Raw genomic sequence first — 23,653 nt, 5'->3', positions numbered from 1 at the left:
GCACTACCTACCTATTTAATAAATAGACCACCACATTTCAGAGCTGTGCAGTGACTACATCTGAATTGGAGTGAAGATTCCCAGGCTCCAGCCTTGCACATCCCCTTTAATTAAGGTCAAAAGAGTTAAAAGGCAGTCTGACATGTGATGGGCTGTTGAACAGCAGAGAATAGGACGCACATATTGCACACGATTGTACAATCCCATGCAGTGGAAGCATACAAGCAGCAGCGTAATTGCACACTGGGTAACTCTGCATCCCCAAAAACTTTTCCAGCTTTAACTGGAGGGTCTAGGCTCTGACAGACTCTGCTGTGGTTTTTAAGACAATACTACCCTTCCCTGCTGCTGAATACTGCTGCTCCACTAAGAGTTGCAACAAGGAGTGTGCACCTGAACCTCAGCTACTCCAGTTCTCAGTCCAAAGTATTTGTTCAAACCAGGTGTAAGCCTTAGAAGAGTTTCCCCCCTACTTGAGGTGTATCCTACTCCAGCTCTTTATCGCCTAAAGAGTAGCATGGTAGAGTCAACTTAAAACAGAAGCTTAGATTCCCACCTCACGTATGACAAAGAATTGCACTTAGCTTTTCAAAACTGTTCCAGGGCTGATCAGCAACAGGAAGCTCTTAGGCATTTTATTTTTATTGAGAAAATAATTCAACTATGATGCCTAGAGCAATCCAGCAGCACTCCCAGAGGAAAGGACCAGAGGTGACTGAAACTAGTATCCCAACATGAACCTTGTTTCACAAGCAGAGTACTGGAAATTCACACACCATCGGGGACAGCTCTCGCAGCAAAGGGCAGTAGCGTACAAGACCCAGGGAGCACCACCACTTCAGGGAATGGGATCCAGCTGCATTACCACCATCATACTCACATGGGTTGGCTACTATAATACAGCTGAACTGACTGCACCTGCCATTGGCATTAAGTCAACCCCTGTCTTCCCAGTGAATGCCTTAAGTGCTGTCATTGATTGTGGCTAACTGTTAAAATGGCACCAAACTTGTACATCATTCAAGCTCTTACCCCCCCTTCATTGGGCTGTCAAAGACTACAGCTGCCTTCCTTATCAGCAGCTTATTTTTTTTTCCAGGATGCTGCCTTGCCCTCCTAGCACCGTTAAGCATTGGCTGTCCTTGTTAATTCATACACAAATCACTGATAATGTCATAGAGAACATGCCATTCTTGAAAGATGCAATAATGTTGGTGCATACTTTTCCATGTAATATAGTACATGTCCATGTACTGTATTAAATTCTACTTGATTTCAGCCCTTCTTGAAAATTAATACCTCACCTCCAAAGTCAAATATTAACCTGTTTACTCTTTGATAAGAAACCATTGAGTAAGCAGCAAAACTAATGAAGTTTGGCTTCCTACGCTGCTCTGGCATGCATTCTTTGATGCCTAATAAGGAGCAAACCTACTTACCTTTTCCCATCCTGCCACACCTCCAGAAATGAGCTTATGGTTTGCATCTTTCTCCTTTGTTACCTGACGTATTTTCCCTAACTTCATTGTATCTTAATATCATTGACACTTCAAAGACAAAAAGTCATAGGGAAAGAGGGTGTTCTCTCCTGAATTATAAACTGGACAAAAGATAGAAAATGAAAGGAAAAAGTGACCAGTCTCCATCATGGTGAGAGCTAAGCAGTGGGTCATCAACTGTTTCAGACAGGGACAAATACCACTTAATTATTAATGATAGAGAAAAATGAAGTGATCAGTAAGGTGAAAAACCATTTAGATTTATAAAGCCTAGCTAGCTGTGAAAAAATAGATTTAATCAATCAAAGGTAGGTGAGCAGGCAACACAACAGCATAAAAGTCACTGGTGATAAATCCTCAAGGATTCACTTGTATAAGAAGTACTCAAACATCTTACTGGATCCTGAATTAGTTCTAAATTAATTGAGACAAAACAGGAAAGAGCCCTAGACAGCTCACCAATTCATCTGCTTAATGCACAGCAATACTCAAAAAGAGAGACCACAAGTAAAGGTGAGTAAGGAATGGCATGAAAAATAATTACCAACATTACAATAATAGCACACTACTCTGTGCTGTGCCTTCACGTGGAATGCTGTACGGTTCTGAACAAAGGAGGAGCAGGGACAAAACATCATTGTAAGCAAACTCTTTAAATCATCTGAGATGTTCATTTTACTTCTGCTTTACAGTTCAGTAGAAAAGAGTAGAATATAATTATGCAGCAATTGTTCCATATATCTTTGGCAGATTTTATGTAGAGTTTGACTTGGATGAAGGTCAGATCTACACTAAGTGGCTTACAGTTGGTTTGTTCAGCTTTAAGGCAATGCAAAGTAAATCTCCCCTTTCCTGCCCCTCCCTTGCCACTTCTAAAAAAGACATTGTCTACATACAGCAATAATTATTGAAATCTAGACTTTGTGGACATTCGGGTTGCATATTAACTACCAGTGAGAACTGCCACCAACCATAGCAGCTTTGAGGGCAGCGTGGAGAAGTGCCTTTCTCTCATACACAGAAATCAAACCATTCAGAGGATGGGCTACTTTTTACCTGCTCATTGCAGGTCCTGAAGTATTCTTACAAAGATATGGTCATTTTGGGTAGGTAACAGAACTGTGCAGCTTTTAAAAGCACAGTGCTCCTGCACCCCCTATAAAACAGGTCATTAAAAACACTGAACCATCACGACACAGAATTTGCCTAAACTGAGTAACCATGTAATCATATCTCTAACCCATATCCTTCCTTAGCTTTTTATTTTTTCTTTCTAGTAAGCTCTGATCTCATCTAAAATGCATGTTATTTAGCTAGAAGGTCCCCAACCTGCCTACATTGCTCTTGAAACTCCCAGATGTGGCTCCTGACCACAGGAAGCAATCTGTGGTCTAGTCTGTCAGGAGAAACAAAGCACAAGGATGCCCACTGGTTTATACTTGTACATGGGTAGCTGGAACCACTAATATCGATTTTACCTAGAAACTCTCAAGGACATGGGTTCCTCTTGTTTTCTGTGATGCCTGAAACATCTGCAGGTGCCTGAACCGTGCTGCACAAATTAACTGCAAAGAAACCTTAATGAAAGAAACCTTAAAGAAAGTTAATGTTTTTTTAAAAGGGGCACCCATTAAGACATGCAAAGGTACCCTATAGCTGCGGACCCAAACTATCGCTGGAGAAGTCTGTCACCCAGAGACCTGGGCACAGCAGAATGGCATCTTTTTTCCTCGGGGACAAGGGAAAGCTCTAGTCCCATATAATCATTAGAGATGGACATTTTAATTCCAGAATATAGCATTTCTCCAAGAAGCTCAGTTTCTTTGGTAAGTTTAACCAGTTTTATTTAATCCAGCAGGATGATAAAACTGCAGACAAAGTTTTGAGCTTTTCTCTGTGGCAATTCTGAAAAAGTGAGGATCTAAGCAACGTGCTGGCAAGAAACCGAATTCATCTTCTCACTGGTCCTTATTAAGTGAGATGCCTCCCATGACCAGCGATAGGAAAGGAGTTCCCGCAGGACTAGGGTACCCTCTGGTGTTTCTATCACTCATCCCCCACACTTTTATGTCCTTCACCAGTGCCTTAATTAAGGCAACAAGGGATTTTCTCAGTTCCTGGAAAATCACTTTGAGGACCCACAGAGTGTAATTTGCTGGTGTGATATCATGTGCAAGCACCATGATGTTGTGTTTTCCATATCCGTACTCTCAGTCATTGTCCCTGTTTCTGTCCAGGCTCTTTCAGCTAGGCCCAGTCAGTGAAACCCTGAAGCATGTACAGATGGATGCCCTCTCAGTGGCCTCTGTTGCTAGAGCTGGTCTCTAAACTGTCACCCATGCCTCCTGACACAAGTAAACTGATTTCTTGTGTTGGTAGATACATTACTGAAGCTTGGCAAAGCTCCAGGATCTGCCAAGCTCCTTGCTCAGTGACTAGAGACAAAAGCTGTACTGAGACCATATAGCCGTAAATTCACAGAGCGCAGGCACAGACGGCTCCCTTGCAGGGTGGAGGACTCCCTCTCTAACTGGGAAAGTAGTGGGGTGGCAATCCCCTCTTTCCTCCCACAGAACAGCATCCAGCACTGCTCTGTGAGAGCGGCAAGACCAAGAACAGCATGTAGCGCACATGATCACAGGGAGTTTGGCAGAGATGAGTCACGGCTGCTGAAGTAGGAGGCAGCGGAGCTGCGAGCACATGGGGTGCAGCCTCAGCAGCCGTACAGATTTAGCAACGGCGCACCAAACCCTGCAGAAGGAGAGGGGCACCCTGCGCCGGGCTGACAGACTGCTCTGCCAAGCACAGAGGCCAGAGCTGGAATAAACAGAGGTGGCGATTGCCAAGGAGGCACAAGCCACAGCGAGAACTGACCGCGCCACAGCTGGTCTCCAGGAGATACAGATAGCCTCAGTCACACACTCTGAGCATCCTGGCAACCACACACCATCGTGCTGACGCTCTCCTACAGGCCCATCAGCAGGCCACCATACCTGTGTGGCCAGCGCTTCGCCCTCCCACCCTCCCACCCATTTCTCTTGAAACAGCCTCCAGTTCACACTGTTGAACAGCCTTCAGAAAAGCATGTGCACTCACGGAGCTTTTTTTTTTTTTTTTTTTTTTTTTTTTTAAAGCAGGGAGGAGCAAGTTAGCAACCACAGCACAGGCTTCCCCAGTAACCACTAGCAGCATCTCCCTCCTCCAGCAGCTGTGCAAGATCCCGGGGTCTTGTTTCACACTGCACTGGTCAACACAGGGATAAAGGCAGAGGAGACAAGGAAGAGAGCGAGTATAGCAAATACAGCACTACGTCTCTAACAGAGTTACAAACACACCCCTCACTATTTCTGCTACCCCATGAGTTCAGTGGCACAGAGAGATTGGAGAGGCTCCCATTCCTGATGCAAAGAAAGAGAGAGAGAGAGAAAAAAAAAAAGAGGCTCCTGTGCCCAGGGAAAGGCAAGTGATTTACATAAGAACATTTCATCTGAGAGTAGATGAGGTTAGTGGGGATTCTACCTTTATTTGGGAGCTACTGTGGCTTGCAATAAGCAGGATTCCTTCTAAGTAAAGAAAGGAAGAAAAAGAAAATCATGCAGACCAGCTGAATGACAAAACTGAGTCCAAAGCACAGCAAGTGGCATGAATGCTCATATGAGAACTGCCACAACACATCACATTGAATAACGTCCTCTTCATCATCGCCATTCTTCCACTGCACGGGACAGGCCTTGAAGAAATATCTCAGACTCAGGCAGGAAGAAAATTCCAGAAAAGATGAGGCCTTGTTGAAAATGTTTTGCTGCCAGGCCCTCATGGTTCACCCAGGAGAATGTTGTCACCCTAGCAAAATACTGGTCCCCATTTCCTACATTAGGGACAGGCAAGGAAGAAAGGGCAGGTACTTAGGACACAGTGCCTTGGTTACAGCTGATCCCTTGTCTGGAAGGGCAATGAAAGCACTATAAAACCCTACCATAACACTAGGATTCTGGGAAAAAAAACAACAAACCTTCACTCCAAGACTAGGCAAGCAGTGTGGGCAGACCACTACACAGCTACACCGTGACTCTCCTTTACATAACTTTAGTTCTTCAAGCTATTTTTGCATTGAATTTCATAATCAATTAAGAAAAAGTCTGTAAGACACGTGTCAAGCAACGCCCTCACAGATAACCCAGCTGACAGGGCTCCCTGCACAGTCTGAGGATAAGCATGTCCCCTGCGTGTCCGTTCAAGGTAGGTTTCCTTTGCCTTTAATCATGTCTCCCATGAATAAGTAATAGCAAATGAAAGTGCTCTTACCCTGGCAGTATTTGTATTCTGATACCTACCTACTACTCATATGCCTCTCCTAAGACAGCCCCTTGTTAAGATCACTGTAGCAAGGGCAGGAGTGTTTAAAGCAGCTGTTTGGCTTAGTGCCAATTTCCCATTTCAGATTATTAGGCCTCAAAATGCCTGGATTAGCCCCCTTCAAAGAGTCTTTTAAACACGCTGTTCTCTGTAACATGGTAAAGTTAAAGCCTTTTTCACTGCAGACTCACCTCTACTCAGGTGTTTCTGTTGTTCATACCACTGGAGCAAGCGCTCCTGCAGATGGTGTACGGTGTGTCAGCCACCATTTTGCCCTGTCCTGCTATGCACATACAGGTAGACACCCCAGTACCTCATTTACTGCCATAGTTACACTATCACAATCCTTCATGCAGTTCCAGAAGAGGAAAATCTCAGGAACACGGTATCAGCCACAGCCCTCTCAAGTATATGATTTATGTTAGGGAATAGGGAATGGCTTCTCAGTGGAGAGTGACTAAACCAACCACCATTCTTCATTTACTGTGCCTGGACACCCAAATTCAACAGTGCTGCCCAAAGAGCAGCCACAGAAGCTGCCACTGCATAAAGTGCCTCTACCCTGTGGGGCCACGTTGGGAAGCAGCCTAGGGATACCTACAACACACAGAAAGCCAGCAGAAATGTTTATCTAGCCAGGGGACTGGATTAAACTTTCTCTGATGTATATTCATAAATGTGCATATTCTTACATGTTGATGCAAGAAAAGGCCAAATCATTTAGTCAGGCGTAGTACGTCAGAGTAGAGCTCATCTCTGAAAAGGAGTGCCTTCCATACTCACCATTCCTAATTTTGCAGTTGCCTGACAATTTTCCTTGGCAACAGTTGCTAGGCAAAACATTTGCAATTCAGTTTACTATCACAACTGATACATGGTGATTGTTCCCAATGGTTACACAGTAAAACGCATGCGTGTTGAGTCCTGCTCCCTTTTTGACCTACCCTTGGTTTTTTTCAGATCTGTGACACTCAGGATTTTTTTACTCTTTACCTAAGGAATTAAATAATTTCTATTGCTAATACATGTATGCACAGATACAGTAGGAATAATAAAACTAGCAGAACTTAGATCCTGTTTTGTATTACATTATAAAAAAAGCACTGACAAGAAATAGATAACACAAATGGCAGACATGCAGTTTATGTGTAATCTATAAGTGATCCTTGCCATGATGTTTGTCATCTGTTTTCCTGACTAAGGAATCATCTGAATGAGGCAAAGTGTATGCAGGAAAGTGACATTCAGATGACAGATAGCAGAGTGTTAGTTACCACTTGGAAGTCATATTACACCCTGGTGCGAAGAGTCAAGCAACTTTTAGTTTCACTTGTTTCAGAAGACCCCCAAAACTCATTCCAGTGATACAGATCATCCCATACGTCTGACACTAATGACTGAAAATAGATATCTCACTAGTGCCCTAAGATATCCATCATGAGCCTGTTAGAGGAATTTGGGATTATTTGTGGAAGTCCAAGTGGTTATCTGTTTCTCCTGTAACAATCCAGTTTGGTGAAAGACCAATATGGTAAAGTTCACTCAAGACAGACTTACACACTTATATTTTTTGTGGCTAAGAAACTGTATCGTGCGTTATCCATCATTTCTAGTAATATAGGAACCCAGGACTCATCTCCTTTTCTGCTGAAGTACAGAAGAGTGATTAAACAAAAGTTAACCTTGGCCAGGGGAAAGCGGCGGGGGGAGAAAGATGCTCCTTCTGACAGTACTGACAGACACACAGACAGATATTATTTCAAGCTTGTGCTTAGCCCAAGAGCCCTCTCTCATTTCCCTTCAGCCCAAGAGCTTGCTAAGCAGGCAGACCCCGCTAACAAACAGGATGGTCAAGACAAGTTCCTTTTCCATTAGTTTAGGCTTCATCACAGAAGGAAAAGAAAAGGGGGGGGGGGGAAGGCTTCTCCATCCTTCCTTTCCATGTCAAATTTGCATTTACCTCATCCATGGATGATGATCAGACTTCTCAGATAAGACTTCTCAGATAAGACAGAAGGAGGAGGATGGAAAAAGGTCTTTGGAAGCATGGGGGAAAATGGAGAACACTGCAATTCCTAAGAGGCAACAGGGGATCCAACAGGGGAGCAGAGAAAACATCACCATGCTCTTGAGAGAAGCAGACCCTGCGCTAAGCTCACTCCCTCACAGAGCTTGAACTGGGGAGGCAACAAGCCTTCAGAAATGCTTTGGAAATCACCAGCAATGCTGGATGTTGCCATGGGCTGGAGCCCTAATCATCGTGCCAGACAAGGTGGGCCTTTGTAAGAGAAATGGTATTACATGGAAGAAAGGGAAAGCTCCATGCTATATGTGTGTGTGCAAAGGCTGAGATGAGGTTGGCAGGAGAATGGAAGAAATGGAAGGATCTGCTTTGTGCAGGAGAAGGAGTAGGATGGGAAATTACACTCTGCCTTGGGCCCCAGGGAGGTTTGCTATAGCTCTGCCCATCCTGATATCAAAAGCAAGCTATAGGCTTCCTGCAAAATTACATCTTCCCTCCTAAGTCCTCTTGTCCAAAACCACACCTCAAAAACTAATTTCCACTTTACAGTCGGTCATTCTCCATCACCATAACCGCTTATATTCAGTACTGGCCAAATCGCTGAGCAAAGACCCAGTGACACCCATCTGAACCCTTAGGCCAAGAGGCATGGTCCCATTTCCCAAAAAAATGGGATCACTGCTGAGCTTGTATAGCTTCAGGCACTTGTCTCAGCATACAGTCCCAGCCAGCAACTCATATAACCTCTTTTGGAAGAGATATTACAGAATAAGTTAACTCCTGGCAAAACTCTTGGCTTCAAGCTAACATCAATGATGAATACAGTACAATCCAATCTTCGTGCCTAAAGTCATCCATTTTCTGCTCCCCATAGCTCTCTCTGAGGGCTGCAGGGAGGAGGAGGTCTCTGCAAGAAAGGTAATGGCAGACTGCATAGCTTCACAGGAATACCAACATGAAACACATTGTTTCAGGGTCTCTGGTTAAGTGCTAATCTTCCGGATTTGGATGCCAGGCCTGATTATGAGAGAAGTATGCAGTAAACAAAACCTTGCTGTGTGATATGTGCATTTAACCCTCTTCTTGCTGGCAGCTGCATGTCAGTACAAGATTGCAATGGGAACAGCAAAATGCTGTTTCCACAGACTGGTTGGCCTTTTATCCTCATCACAAGCACTGTCTCCTTTGGAAAACTATGTTCACACAATGGAAGACTACAGAAAAATGAATGCAGATTTTCACCATAACCAGTCCCCAGGAAGTCTGTTTTATTCTGTGGTCTATCCTGTTCTGGCCCAAGGCTATGGCTGGGCAGCAGCCACAACCACGTCAAAGAACAACGCTGGTCTACGTGCAGCTTCACAGGGAAAAGGGTATGGGTAATTAAGATCCCACAGTGGGAGGCTCAAGCTAATCTCGTGTGCGGGTCAGGAAGAAATATTCCCACTCCCAACATGCTGGATAACCAGCGGGTGGGCTCAAAGAGCAGGGGCACAATTGTCATGGCCTTTTTTTCAACAAGCAATCGCTATGCATTACAGAGGTATTGGCCATTGCCCAGGGGCACCATGTCTGCCATACAAGCAATCCAGTGCAGTACTCGCACCCTGTGCTCTAACACCAACCGCTGCAGACAAAGACCATGCGTGCTCTGCAGTTACAGCTATGCATCCCTACACCAGCACCCACCACAGCTTGGGAAAAGAACTGGCAGGCTGGAAGCCAGGTAATTAATGAATTTCAAACCCTGCTCTTCCCTATCACAGGATCCTCTTCCCTCCCATGGCATCACATGGCCTGTCATTAATGCACATAGAATCCAATTTTTGCAGGACTGTTCCTTCTGTGATGCAGTCGGATAGCCGTACAGCATTGTGCATGGAAGGGAAACATCATCTTCCCACACAAATCTGGCAGTTCACCCCAGAAAGTGGCGTCTTCACAGCTTTAGGTTCAAATTCAGTACTTAGCAAGCTTAACTGCACCTATTATTGGCCCAAGCTAATCAGGACCTCCTCACATCCGACCTTATGTCCTATGTGCTGTACTGGCAACTGCTAAAGGAAGTTAGTCATTTCCACATTAGACTGTCTCCCATGCCATGAGCCAGCCAGCCCATTTCTGTACACAGGTAAGTTATTGTTAAGTGATTTAGAATTTATTCCTTCCCTTCTCAGTTGCCAAAACTGTTAAGCCTCCTGCTTTGCTTAGTAGGCTACTCTTTAGGCATCAGAAAGTCAGAAAAAAGTGCTAAGGAACCAACTCTTCTAATTGAGAGGCTGTCTCCAGCTCTCTGTGTGTGGTCACCTGTTGGCAGGGCAAGATGGACCTACGAGCAGTGACCAGGCAGCAAAAGCAGACCAGATCAGAGCACCATGCATTTGCTAAGGAACCAATTAAAATAAAGAGCCAGGGGGACAGCTGCAGCACAGCATCTCCTTACTGACAGGGGATTCACACCCAACTCAGTGGGGGAACAGACAGCCCTCCATTATCCCAACAGGGAAGTGCCAGCTCCCAGGCAGAAGGAGGAGCCAGCCCACAGCACAGCTCTTTGCTCCCCACACTCCCTTCAGCAGCCTCGCTACTCTTCAAAGATGGGCAGCAGATTACTGGCGTCTGTTCATGGAAGAACTCTGACATTCTGCAAAGAAGCATGGCAAAAATCTTCAGGTTCTGAGCTGTCAGACTTTCAGGGCTAAAGACTGCACTTTATGGGTGCCATTTCTTCAGAGCTTCAGCAGCCTGGTTCCTGTGAATTGCTCTGAGCTCAGATGGCATCTACAGGGCAGATCTACAGGCAGAGTAGGAGGTGGCGGCTAATATTCCTGAATAGGCAACAGAAGCAGCATCTTTCCTCAGCTCAGCATTTCTTTGAATGGCTACTCGAGCACTCGCTTCCAGAAGGCAGGAGACTGCATCAAGACTTCAGAAGACGACAGATGCCAAATCCCAGTCCTAGGCTAGGGCTTGGGGAACAAGGCAAAGGGATGGTTACTGATCCAATGATACTTCTTCCCACAGCAAAACCAGTTAAAAGCCTCTCTTATACTCACTCCATCTCTTTCCCATTCACTTGCTGCTCCTTCACTTTGGGGAACTATCTGGGTTTAACCCTTCTTCCTCTTTTTTTTTTTTTTGGCAAATAAATTTTAACACTTACTATGTTCCTTGATCCAGTTCACAGTTCATGTCCACAAGCCATTATGTTGGAGCAATTCAAAGGCTGTGCCTTGCACAGGGCGGGAAGGAGCACCTGGGGACAAGTATTTCTCAGGCAGCTATGGCTAGTGCAGCCCCCTTATCGCATCAAACCATAAGCATAGTCCTGCTCCTTCCAACATTACCTGTGTCAGGCAGATTCCCATTCCCCTACCCCAGTACCCTTCCCCCGTGCATGTCAGTATTTTGCATGGCGAGAGGTGGTTTAAGTTGCATTCCTACCTATGGAGAGCAGGCTGATAGTTTATTCTTTTCACATGCAGATTAGAACTATCACCTGGTCCCAGCTGCAAAAATTCAAGGAATTTGGGCAGGGCTTAAAGAGAGTGAGAATGGACTGCTTTGTTTTCCAGCCTAATAAAAGCTATTCGGAAACCTGGAACAAAGCACAAACCTCAAGCTCCCTTACTGCCACAGCCAGGTCCTGTCTGCACTTGTTGTAGCTCCAAACACCATATCGCTGAGAAAAGGGTTTCATAGTTGGCTTTGCTCACTTTATTGTCAAGTTGGCATGAAAACAGGGAGTTCCATCTTTCACTCTCCCTCACTTGTTCCAACCTGTCACCTCCCTCTTCTCCTAACCTAAGGCTCAGCATGATCAACTCTCTGATCGGCTGAAAACTCGTGCGTGTGCAGAATTAGCCTGCACAGTCACAGGTTCACAAGTACTGATCGTGAGAGCACCCAACTGAGAATGAGAGACAGGAAAGCCCACAGTCAGATGGGATTAAAAACTGTGAAACTGCACCTGAAATAAAACCTGCCCCAACTAAATGGATGAAGGCAGAATACTCAATATTTGAATATGCAAAAGGTAAATAAATTAGAAGGAAAACATAAGAGATTTCTGCCAGGTCTTTGGAATCATCAGGAACTGCCAGTTTGAAGATATCTTATGTCACCTTCTGGCACACCATCCAGAATACACTTTACAGACTGCAATTACACAATACATTTATTCACCCCTTTTTGCTAGGCTACAAAAGTACTAAATTTCAGCACCCAAACAGCAGATAAGTGCTGCATAAACTGCATTAAGAGCTCTGGAACATGTTACCCCAATATACATATGTAAAACGTTTTACTTGCTTAGACCCTCTTGGAAAGGCAAAGCAAGGTGCAAATGGGTGGTGAATTAAGCCCTAGTAATCTCCTGAAGTGGATAAAAGCAAGCCTGTTTAGCTAATATTTCTATAATCTTATGTTAGGTTTAGATGGGTAGTTGTCCTGATGCACTTCAGTTTTATGACAAATGAGCACCTTTACAAAAACCTGTTCACATGAGAAGTCACAGAAGAATGAGACTTACCAACCCACCACAGAAGATCAGAGGGGAACCAGAACAGAACTAAGTTTTGTCAGTGCCTAATTCTTTGCTGCAGTATCAGGACAACTCTCATACCCACAGAGGTATGTTTACCCAAAGGACATCCCTCCCTGTGTACTGTACCCCGTTACACATGAGGAGCTTTGCTATTTGCCTGAAGAGCTTTTTCTTTGGATGCACCATGCAAATTGCATTCCCATCTGAGACTCCCACAGCCTGAGGGTACACAGTGCAAACTCCCCTATTTCAAGGCTGTCTGTTGCTGCCCTGCTCAGAACCAGAACAAGTTGCTTACTCAGGTCAGGGCTGCCAGAATCAGAGACTTCAAAATAAGCTCTTAAGAAAAGCGACACCACTAAAATATTCTCTACAAGAGCTGAAGACAATTATTAAAAACTTATTAACAGAAGACTGTTTCAAAAGCTCTTTCCAGTACTGTATTATCTTGTTAATGTATCAGACCATGAGAGCCAGCAATCCACCTAAGCAGAACAGCAGTCTTCAACCCAAAGTGTAACAGATTGCTGAATACAATGGCAGATTAGGTTGGGAATGCAGATTTCCCTTCCCAACTCCTATTCATGAGGGTGGGGAAAGGCAAGGAAAAGAAGAGAGAAAGAGGGAGAATTTGGAACAGGAAAATATAGATGGAAAAAGAAATATCGAGGAGTACTGTCTGAGGCTTTAAATTCAATGTAAAATTTAACATGAACTAGTATGCTAGTGATTTTACTCTCTCTGGCTATGCCCATGTCAGGAATACTTGACTCAATAAACAATATTGCTGTACAATAGCAGCAGGGCTGGGACGGTGTGGGGAGAGGGACATCTATGCTTGCAATTTTGTAGTGACATACTGAAAGCAGACATCTGGAGCTAAAGAAGACAAATACGAAAGCACAGCTCTGAAGTGGTCTACTACTAGATCCCATGCTGAAGAGAGACTGGGATGCACTCAAGTGGGGTGCGCAGATAGTGGCCAAGCCAGCACCTAAAACAGATGGAAAGTCAAATGCATGGCACTAGTGCAGGAGAATAAGGAATTAAAAATAATTTATTCTTATGAATCAAGTTGATGGTAAGCAAGTACCACAAACAGGAAAGTAGCTTCTATTTGCCATAATCAATTAAAAAAAAAAAAAGGCACCTAAAAGTTAATTCTCAGGGTCCATTTAAAATTAGTAATCTCTTCAGTGCTTGTGACCTTGCAGCATCTGGGAATCATGCTCACGGATCAGAGTTCTGTGGTGTCAGGCGCTGTACGAACACAGGGCAAACAGTCCCCTTGACAAATACCTTACAGGCTATGAGCATCACAAGAGACTGGAGGAAGATGCCGATGAAAAGGCTGAGTACAAGGGAACAGGGAGGACACAACAGACAGCGGTCTTGGCACATCCACGGGGCCAGTCACGTGCACCTCAGGCCACCGGTACTCCACGACTCAATCCTCACCTTACTGACCCACACTGACTTAAGAGCACATCGAGTGCATTTGCAAATCTTTCATGCAGCTCAGTGACAGCATGTTTCTGGGGCAGTGAGTTTACAGACAGCAGTGCCAGAGGGTGACAGCATGCACAAAATCCAGAGGGGTGAGAACATCTCTCCCTTCCCAGGCTAAACCCAGGGCATATGAAACAAACTTGCTCTCATCAGAGCTCTCGCTTTGTCTTTCATCCGTTGGGAGCCTCAACGCAGACTACGTATTTTGTAGTACCTCTATTGCCCAGCACCAGACAGAAGTGAAGTCTGGAAAAGCAGCAAGATTAAAATTGCTCAAGAGCAAAATGAAAACTCTGATGGGAGAGTGTTTGCTTGTTTTTAACCTTACTCTGTAATGAATCTAGGCTGAACACACTTTTCAGACCCTATCACAGGCCAAACAATCACAAAAACACTACCCTACTCAACTGCTAAGCACAGTAAGCCTGTCAGCTGACAGTTAGCAACTGCGATTTTAACATGACAGGCCCCTTGCTTGCTGCAGTTGTGCATGCTCATCCCCCTCGCCTCTTCTCATCCTGCAGGGCCCTCGACTTTAAAAGCTGCCACATTTGTTGTTCCTCCTCATGGTCCCCCTCCTCCCCAAGCAAAAAGATCTCAAGTTACAACAGGCTTGATCTAAGAAGGTAAAGAAAGAGGAAGCAGAGTAAAGGCTGGAGGCGAGTACCCTGGCACGGCCCTCATGTCAGGGTACAAAGGGAAGGGCAGAAGACCTAAAAGGGGAAGTGGCCGAAGAACACAGCAAGGGCATATGTCTGCTTGGAAACCCTGAGTCCTGGAGAGGAGAATGAATCAGCAGAGAGGGGAGCTGAACTCACTTGGCCTTGTCTAGGAAGCTTGTAATTTTTATTTTTTTTTGTGGGGGGGGAGGGGAAGGAAGGGAGCAGGGCACAAAGAGGTGACTCAAGCACTGTAAGCAGGAGTAAGAGGGTTTTCTGACAAGAGGAGACATTGAGCCTACTGCAACATGGCAAAAAAATTTTACCATGTAAAAAGCAAATGTTCCATATTACACTACATCTTCAGTGCCACCAGCTACCTCTCAGTTCCCCCCAACCCCCATGACCTTCGTCTCAACTGGCAAAGAGGAGGCTCCTTGTAGACAAAGAGGCAGCAAGAGATGGCCATGTGCTGCTTGCAGTGCTGAGATGTGCAGCCGAGATTCCTTTGACGTGACAAAAGTCGGCCTCGTGCTTTGCTGTACTGCTTCAGGCAAAACAAGGAGCTGAGCAGCTGGTGCTGAACAAGCACCCTGGGGGCAACAGCCCTTGACGCACTCCCAGCTCCGGATGCAACCTCCAGGGCTGAGGCCCAAGCATGCCGGCTCATCCGTGCTGGGCCCCAAGGACATACCCGCTGCAGGAAGCCCAGGCGTCCCTGGCCAGGGCTTGGTGCAGGAGGCAGCATGGGCCCATGCCGGGCTTGCCCCAAACCCTCTGGGCCCACCCCTGGACCCTCAGCTGTAACTGTTTATCGCAGGACCTCAGGCAGAAGTTGTTCCAAGCCATGGAAACACAGAGGGTATTAGGCTTTGAGTGTTTTAGTTACTGTAAGTAGTTCACTAATTACAGTAGTAATGATTGGATCATGGCCAGTTAACAGCTTTAATGAAACAAACCATTACAGGAGGGGGAGGGAAATATCCCTTCAGGTCTTGATTGAAACCTCTTTAAGATTTCAGTGGCCCACCCCTTAGGAGGCTGTCAGTAGCTGGCTGGGTCAGAGCATTTGCAGGGGCTGCAACAGCAAGGAGCAGAGTGTAATGTGTCACTAAATGATATGCTGGCACATGAAAATTAACAGTGCTGGAGTAGGTGTGTTTGCAGGAACAGAAGGACTCCTGTTCATATGCTGGTCCCATCAGCTCCAATGCCTCTACGTGACTGGACCCAGAAGATACGCTGCAGACAGGTGTGTGCATGCTAAGTTACCGACATGGTATCATGTTTATGATGCTTTGTTACAGCATGCAATGAGTTGTGACTACAGGCATTTTGGAAACTCTTTTAAAAGAGGCCTGCTAGCTCCAACTGAACAGCCGGATGCAAACACCCACAGTATCAGGAGCTGAAGGCATTCATCAGAAACAGTGGCTAGAAATTTCCTTTCACTAGCAACTTTTGCTACCACCAGAAGAACCACAGTTATTAAGCGTTAACCCCTTAGTCCCTCTAGTTATTGTTAAACACACATACAAGAAACATGTAGTGGAGCATCCCCACATACTTGGCTTTCACACCTCCCTCTCTGTTCTTCAGCAGCATCTGTCTGATTGCAGTCTTAGGGGAAAAGCAGCTAGATCAGTGGACTGCTGCAGGAAGTCCTATCCCACTGCAGAGACTGCAAAGAGCAGGGATAGCAGCTCTGGAAGATGTAGCTGAAAGTTTTGTGCAGCCATGCCTTTTCTATGGAGGGAAAGAGATCCCAGTCACACGGCTTCTCCCTTGAAGGGTACCTCCTGCCCCACAGCACCTTCCCCCAAAGAGGAAAGTGATCTCCTATTTAACAGCAGGAGAAGAAATCCCCAGCATGCTACAACCACAATGAAGGGGAAACCACTCTAATTCCCAGAAGGCTACCCTGATGGCACTGCCAGCCAGTAACTTCCTGGAGGCTGGATAGCTCTGCCTAACCAAGCAAAGCCAACCAATTGCTTCCCCACCACCACTTTCCCCTCTCCATGCACCCTAGAAGACTACACTGCCTGCCAACCCCTACCCACACAGCCACAGTCCTCAGCGGGGACTATCCTCTACTGCTTCCTCTGAAGTGGGTTGGTGCAGGTCCTCTGTCAGTGCATGTCCCCACCAAGGTCAGCAGTGCTCAAGCTCTTCAGTCCCTTCCCTCATCCCCACCCGGAGCAGCATCTTGCTCCACTTGGTCTCCACTTGTGCTGCTTCCCTGCTAAGGGCTTCAGCTGAGGACTGGTAGAAATTGAATTTGGTATCACTGGCTGGGGTTGGGGGGAGGATTTCTGGCAGGGGAAAACCAGTGGAGTTGGGCATCTTGCCCGGAGTGAGTTCACATTTGGCTCCCCACAGCCGTAGTCTCATCCCTGGCCAGAGCTCCCCAACAGCCTAACAAAACCCTCAGGAAACAGCAAGTTTCCACGCATTAGCCATTTTGAAACAGACTGGCTCATATTAATGAATGTACTCCTCCACTGCCCCCACCCAGTCTCCTCACAGCTCGGCTGCCTGAAAGTGCTGCTGGCAAAAGGTGCTTGATGAGCAAGCACTAATGAGATGCAAGTTCTTGCTCTGTGCGCAAAGCCAGCTATGGCCAAGACAGACACTTCCTCTGTATGTGCTACTTCTATACAGCAACGCTGTGAGTGGAGGTAGAGGAGCCAGAGGCTTGAACAAATGCACTCACACTCTTCTTCTCACCACCTCTTTGCCTCTGAGCCACTACCCTTTCCTCTACAACATCTCCAGATCTCCCAAACCAGATAAAACATGTAGGAAGTTCACCTGGAAGCATACATAGGCGTTAAAGCTAGAACTGCTCTTGGCTGCAATCAGAGTTTTCCTCAGGAAATTAAGTATTTTCCATTGTGATAAGCCCTGGCATAGACATGGTCTAAACAGTTTTAAACAAGTGTCCTTTTTCTGGCACTGTTTAGCAATTGATAATTGTGTACTTGCTTTTCCTTTGCTGAGCCAGATTTTAAAGTTTTCTTTGGGATAATATATTTAAACAGTAGAACTAACTCATCGCTTACCAAGGCATACATTTAAATAAACTGAGGAGATCACAAGTAAAATACTGGAGAGTGAAAGAAACTCTGCTGCTATCAAGCCAAGGAAGCTGGCCAGGAAACACAACTCTGGGATGTACACATCACTTTTCATGATGAAGAAAAGAGCACTCTGCTGGGACGCAGAGACCATACATGGATCTCTTTCTCCCTCTCTCTCACAGAGGCCTTTACAGGCTAGCTCCTGGAGCAAAGATACAACAGCTCAACTTCCATTTACAGCAGCAGTGCAGTTGAAGTGCTTAGCATTGTATACTGCAGCAAGAAGTAGGAAGAGCCCTGGGTGCCTGATCCAAAGCCCATGGAAAGCAGAGGAGTCCTTCCATTGCTGCCAACTGGCCTTGGATCAACACCTCTGTAGGACGGGGGAGTTGTCCTCAACATCGTAAAAGACAGCATGGATATTCTGTGTGAAACTTATCTAGCACAGCAGCAATCCAACACTCTGCTCACAGGAGGAGCAGAGTGAAGGGGCTGCCCATCCGCAATGTGCTGCTTGGCACAGAGATAAAAGATTTTGCAAGGGTGCCTCTGAAAATGTGGGCCCATAAGATGCAAAAACAGAGCCCACCTGTGCTATCCTGAAGGAGAAGCCCATTCATCACTCTTGCAGCCAGTCCTTTCTGCTTGGTGACCAAATGCAGTCAGCTATGAGGGCTGACATTGTGTTTCTAAGCCAGTTTCCACCACTGCTGTTTGAGCTGCTGCTGAGCCCTGCCTCAGCCAGCAGTACCGCTCAACAAGGAGCTGCCTCTACAGCACTGCAGAGAAAGAGGTGCAAACCCTGCCCCAGCTTTTTCTTACAGAAATTTAAGTCAAAGATGTTAAGCAATCATCAGTGTAGTAATGAGGGGATCACTGCAAGCCAAGCAGCTGCCAAAGAAGCAATTGGCTGATACATCAAGTCATCCTTGCCTTCCCATTGACCAAGGAAGCCACCTACGAGGGTGTGGATTGACGTGCTGTGAAGAAGTCTCCCCTGCAGCCCCACTGGCCTCTTAACTATCCAAACTGGAGTGTTTCTGTAAAATTGCTCAGAAGCACTGGATTGCTGCTGTTTAGGGGTTTACGGGAAACCACTCCAGTCTGAGCAGACAGATAGGTGATAAATGGAGCCTCACATCAGTGGTGTCCACTGTAGAGAGTGTTAATAGCCAAGACGTGGCCTTTTCACCTGCCAGCACTTCCCATCCAGACTAGTACCTCGACTTCAACACAACGGAAGTGCCAGTTTTGCTGTCATTTCCCACACCACAGGGATGAACACATTTCCAGAAAGTTTTCAGTCTGTGTAGATAAAACGGCAAATCAAAGACTCAGCCGGATGAGTGACCAAAATTCTCTCCGTTTATTCATGCATATCCCAGCCCTATCAATTGGAGCTGTTCTAGTGCACTGAAGGCAGAGAAAGTCCCTGCAGAGCCTTGTGTCATGTCCTAGTGCTTCAAAGCAGCAATGGATTTGGAAGGAGGAGGAGAGATGAAAACTACAGGTAAAGGCCTGAAGTCAACCAGCTGCAATACTGGTATGACAAGGCTCGGCTTGCAGATGTCTGACCCAGCCCTTAGCAATAGGAATCATGCATTGCCAGCCGAGCAGGAAAGACACAACGACAGGAAACCAACATGGGAAAAAAAGGTTCTGCTTTACTGCCTAATAGGGAGTTAAGAGGTTAAACTGGCACCAGGCCACACCACAAACATCCTATGGCCAAGTTCTGCTGTAATGCAGTGGGGGAACAAGAGCAGGGAAGAAGACAGTAGGGGAACAGGAAGCTAGCTTTTTTGCTAATCATATTAATGCTAGTGGTTTTGCTCAGTTTAGCATTTTTTCGGTTGCCCCAAGAATTTCCCAGGTCTCTGTCTCAGGAGTATGGATGATTCATTTTAGAACCTGTAAGTCAGTCTTGTTTGGAGAGGTCAAAATGCACTGGCAGATGGCTTCAGAGACAGAAATAAAACAGACTTTTCTAGTGTGACTAGTGCCAGACAGAAGGTCCCACTGCTGACAAGTATATCTGACCACTCTACATCAACTCATTGTAATGGATCCAAACTCTGCATAACATGCTTTGGCCCCAAAATCCTATGCTTTATGAAGGAAAGCATAGGACTCTGTGCCTTTCTCACTAAGATCACATTTTTTCCACCTAGCAGCTGCCAAGCACGCTATATATGTCCTCCCTGACACACACACACAGATCTCCTATAATATTGTGAGGGATGAGAGGGGTTTATGTTGCTGAACAAAATTTGTAAAGGTCATGCTAAGCATGTTCCTTATGGTAACCTTTGTGTTTGTAATAGTCATACATGGCAAGACATCGGTTTTATGTTCCTAGATAACTAAGAGTAAACTCTGTTCCCTATCCTCTTTCTCCATCACCATTGCCCAAATTGTACAAAATACCTCTAAGAATCCCAGCAATACATCCAGCAGGCCCCTGGGGCAGACAACACACTGAAGTGAGGCAGGTCCACTCTATTTGTGGTGTTTTAGCAGCTTCCCAAAGCTTCCACAGATGGAGCTCCAGCCTCTTTCCTACAGTGACTGCTTTCTGCACCTCATCGGCAGAAAGAGCAAAGCCATCTCCAACCAGCATAACTACACCCTGGAGAATGGCCTAAGTGTCAGACACAAAAGTGATAATTCACAGGCAGCTGGAAAAAGCTCTCCGACCTTCTCCAGCAGAGCTGTGCTAGTTTTCACCATCCCTGTCACCACTGCTTGTGCCACCCTTAAGAACTCCAGGCCAAATCCTTAAGCGGATCCCAGCGAGGCTGCACACAGGCTTGTAACCTGGCCGGGGAGGCTGACTAGACCCTGTTCCTCCTCCAGTTAACAACATGAGACATGTTCGGTTGTGGGACTGCATGTCACATGCAGCACACATGAGAAGAGCGAAGCACCTACAAGAGGAGCAGCTGGGGAGCATATTATTACAATTCCTGGAGGTCATTTCAGTGTTGCAGAGCAGGCAGCATTCACTGGGTCTCGATCGTAATACGCAGGGCCAAGTGTTCATGAAGGCCGCAAGCTTTTACTGAACAGCTTTACTGACCCGCATTCTCACTGCCCACGGTCTAGCTACGCTCGACTTTCGTAGCAAAACAACACTACTGCACACAAAAGCATCCATTTCCTTTCAAAGAGACCAGTTTTTACCAGACAGCCAATAAAAGTTTCCAAACAGCTTCTGCTTAAAGATGCCTTCCACGGCAGGCTAGCACACCAGACACCCTGAGCTTACCACAGGGCGCTAGGAGTGGCCAGGAAAGAAAATGTTATCACCTTGAGCTGTTACAGTGATGCATGGTAAAAGCGTCATCACCAAATCACATGCACAAGAATTTAAACTGGTTGCCTGAAGCAGTCAGTAAGAAATTCCCCAGGCAGACACATTTTACATCAGTGTGCTGGTAGCTGGATGCCTTTGAGGAGTTTCACCCTTCGCTGGAGGATTAGGAGGATGAACAGTTCAATCCAGTTTGGCAAGCACTGTGTTCTCATGGGTTGCTCCTTGGGATCTGTTACAGAGGCCTCCCAAAAAACATGTAGTCTCCTTTTTAACCCATGCCTTCCTTCACCTTGGTTCTTCCCTTAACAAACAGGATGCTGCATGGGAGGGTAAGTCACTGCAAAGCCCACATGCCTCATTCATCATAACCAAGAGGTTACAATGAATAACAATGTCCTTGCTAAAAAAAACAAAAAAAAACCCCAAGCACATGTCCTGGCAAAACCTGATCACAGAAAGTATGAGGCAGCTCCCATGCTCCAGAACGAATAACCGATCTGCAAAGCCAGACATTTCCAGGGTGCCCTACAGCAACTTTTGATTTAAGTATTTTAAAGAGCAAGTAACTGGTGATAAGCTACCTATGTTAAACAACAAAAGCTTGATCTGAAAGGTAAAAGTAAGATATCTAGTGACCTATATTGTTTGCCTATGTGACTGTAAGATAGCAACTGAGCTGCTACAAATGTGACTCTACAAATTTCACCATTCTGTTTCTGTACTGGCATCACTCAGTGTGAAATAAGGTACAGGATCCTTATGTGCATCAGGGCCATCTTTCCTACAGCACATTCACACTGCAAAGACCAAGCAAAGGCCATTCCTTGCTATGATCAATTGATAATTAGGTAGCGTCCCTTACAGGGGGAACAGAAGGACCCAGTACCGCTTATTCACCAGCAACAGACATTAATCTCACTGATGAAACTATGGTGGAACTGTAAGGAATTTTAGCAAATTACAAAGATTAAGAAATGTAGTATTGCACTCTTACGCTGGTCCACAGCAGCTATCACAACTGTAGCTTTCTGGGAAATCTAGATCCCAGTTTCAAAACAGACACTATCTGGAAGGGAGGATGTTCAAACGAAAGGAAAAGGAAGCTGTGACCGCAACTTTAAGTTCTGTCATAGATATAAATTAGACTCATGCCACTGGTATGAGTGTATACCAGCAGGCTTGGAGGCGGGGCATTTCCACAAGGGACCCTGGCTATGCTTAACGGGTAGCTTTTATCATTAACAACCTCACCTCAAAAGACCGCAAAAAAGACGCTCAGCAAAGCAAAATTCAAACCATGACAACAAGAGCTGTAAGACCTGTTGGATGAAGACACAGCAAGGGTGTGAGATGCATGGCTTGGTGAGCTACAGGACCACCCTTGTCTCCATGTGTATCTTTACATGTAGCACGTGGTACACAGAGCAGTGAGAAGGGTTCTGGGAGGCTGCCATTTTTAACAGGGAATTCAATAATTTCCATCAATAACTGTATTTGATAAATATTTCTTTAAGGCAGAAAAGGTGCTCCAAAAATGTATGTACTGTCACCGCTTCAGCAGCACCATAAGTCTGAATGGTTCAGTTCTCTCAGCCAGAGATATCATTTACTGCCACATCACCGCAGAAATGCCAACCTGGTGAGGCAGAGCAGCACTGGAGAAAGAGGAGGCACATTTATTTTTTTTTTCAGTGTAGCCATTTCATCAGTATTTTTAAATAAAAGCATTACTATCATTCCCTACAGAGTTTAAGTTGTATCTGGCTTTACTCCCCATGCAGCAAATGAATGCTGCTTCCTACTTGTATTGTCAAGATAGCAGCTGTCAGGTCAGACAGCAATTTAAAGTTTCTTCCCCCAGCTTTGCAGTTTGGACAAGTCACTTGAGGCCAGATTTTAAATACATGAACCATAAGTGACCAGTTCACAAAATGACAGCGACCAGCACAAGAACTCAAGAGCCTGCTGTGCCCAAGGGCTAGCCCCGACCGGTCCGACGCAAAGCACACCTCAGGTACAGCACCTCAACAGCACCAGCTTCACTGAAATATTGTTTCTAACCTCTGCGGGATATTCGGGAGCTGGTGGCAGGAGGCTGTTCTCACTATTACCCTTTGCCTCACGTGCAAAGACAAGCCAGGCCTGCTGAGCGCCAAGCGGCTCACCCAGTCACTCGCTGCCTAACTCAGCTCCTTCAGCAAAAGCCCCTGCGTGACCCAGGAAAAGTTCAAACATGGGCGCTGGCCTTTTCTAATCAAGAGGATCAATCTAATCAAGTGACAGTCTCTCAGTCAGTAAATGCCCACACGCAAACTTTTTACAAGGGAAGCTTGTCTACCCTGACAGCTACATTTCAGGTGTGATTTTCTGGCAATGGCTTTTAGCAAGTTCTGCTGTGTAACACTGGAAAACAACAGGATCAGTCTTGTTATGTCTTGGCTAATGCAAAGTAGCACTCTGAGGCCTGAATCTGGAGAGGAAAGAGCAAAGAAAGGAAAAGAAAGGCTGTTAGAAGAAATTACTAGAAGGAGTCCAATAATCCAAAGCAGAGAGTATTTTAATTCCCAAGAGAGAGACACCTTGCTCCTGTGAAAAGGGCTGTGCAGGCCTTATATAAAGCTAGATTTATCAAAATTTGCTTTTTGCTCCTTGTGAACAGCAA

The 23,653-nt window shown here is 45.7% G+C and overlaps 1 protein-coding gene across 2 annotated transcripts in view; it reads right to left on the bottom strand.

The window, feature by feature from the left end:
- Positions 1 to 23,653, bottom strand: part of ACTN1 (actinin alpha 1) — a 94,668-nt gene that overhangs the window by 67,078 nt on the left and 3,937 nt on the right. The window lies entirely within an intron of this gene.

The sequence above is a fragment of the Apteryx mantelli genome, chromosome 4 (assembly GCF_036417845.1).
Source record: "Apteryx mantelli isolate bAptMan1 chromosome 4, bAptMan1.hap1, whole genome shotgun sequence".
NCBI lineage: Eukaryota > Metazoa > Chordata > Aves > Apterygiformes > Apterygidae > Apteryx > Apteryx mantelli.
The sequence above is the reverse complement of the archived record's forward strand: the minus strand, read 5'-3'. Positions and strand labels throughout refer to the sequence as shown.